We start from the raw sequence: 1,474 nt of genomic DNA on the forward strand, positions 1-1,474 counted from the left end.
CACAGCTAACTCTCTGTCACAGTTGTGTAGAAGTTAGAAAAATTAAAACTTGAGTGTTGGTTTAGCCATTGATATTAGGAAGAAATAAATGGTTTAGAAAGTAGGAAAATAATTACAAAGTTTCTTTATTTTAACATTGGTATATATTACTACCTTATTTAAGGTCTTCTTTATTGTTACTATTAACTGGCTTAATTTACTTTATTTTCCTTGTATAACATTACATGGTGGCCACAGCTGGAGCCAGGTCCTCTACACAGACAATCTGGTGTGGGTCTTTTAGAAGACGGTCAGTAAAATCCTGATACGGAGACCTGGTGAACACAGTCTCTTACCAGAGTTCAGGGGTGAGATTGCTGTAGGTCTTATAGATGGCTTCAGAAGTGGCCTTGGTGAAGTTGCCTAGGGTGGCAGTGCAGTCCCTGGCTGAGGTAAAGTGTAGGGCTTGATGATCTTGTTCTACCAGTAGCCTCACTGCACAGGGACAATAGAGAGCTTGGCTTGGATGCTGGCCCCATGAATGACAGTGGCTACTGCCTTTGAGCACTTAACACCTAGACCAACATGTCCATTTTAGTCCCCAACAGTAACAAATGCCCTGAACCAGGTCCTTTGGTCTGCATGTGTCTGCTTTTGCATAGTCATAATCTTCAAAATCTCCTCCTTAAGAAATGGTCCAAAGGAAAATGTCAGTGCTCTCATATTCCTCAATGGGCAGAGAAAAGAGAGCAATCTCCTCCAGTGACTTGATTTTCTTGTGCTTCACTAGGTGGCCCAGCTTGGTGACGAGGATCCACTCATTGTCATCAACCTTGCCTCTGTGAGCTCTGCAGCCTGGACTGTGATGCCGATGGAGTGATGCCGGCAGATACCTCTGCATGAATGCCACTGCCAAATCCTCCAGGGTCCCCAATGCCTCCAGGCCCTCCCTCAGCACCTGTGTCATCCACCATTTTGTGTTTCCCAGAGGTAGGAGGGGAAGATAAGATATTCTTTAAAAATAACCTGTACAGCCATGGCTGGTGTGGCTCAGTGGATTGAACCCCAGGCTGTGAAACAAAGGGTCCCTGGTTTGATTCCCAGTCAGGACACATGCCTGGGTTATGGGCCAGGTCTCCAGTGGGGGGGGGGAAATTATGGGGATAAAACACACTGGGACAACCTAGTGTCCATGAGCATATGATTAGTAAAGTGGATGCTTTCAGAAGAAACAGGTAAGAAACAGGAAAGCAATGAACAGGACAGGGAAGGGAAAGAAACTATTGAAGAATGTGATTTCACTCCAGTGATCGTGTAGGGAGTTCTGCAGCAAAATCTAATCACAGATCTGCCCCACTTAGAACAAGGAAAGGGGCCTTTTGGAATTCTGTTGTAGTCATTCAATAGTCATGGACCACTGCTCATTTTTTCTCTCTCATTAATAACAAATTGATTGGCTTTTCCACATTTGCTGGTGCTGTAGAGGACAGAGACA

At 44.7% G+C, this 1,474-nt stretch overlaps 1 pseudogene; it reads right to left on the reverse strand.

The window, feature by feature from the left end:
- Positions 1 to 220: 220 nt before the first annotated feature.
- Positions 221 to 946, reverse strand: LOC123821459 (annotated as a pseudogene).
- Positions 947 to 1,474: the final 528 nt, after the last annotated feature.

Source organism: Phyllostomus hastatus, unplaced genomic scaffold (genome assembly GCF_019186645.2).
Source record: "Phyllostomus hastatus isolate PE091 unplaced genomic scaffold, TTU_PhHast_1.1 phas_contig_40, whole genome shotgun sequence".
Classification (NCBI taxonomy): domain Eukaryota; kingdom Metazoa; phylum Chordata; class Mammalia; order Chiroptera; family Phyllostomidae; genus Phyllostomus; species Phyllostomus hastatus.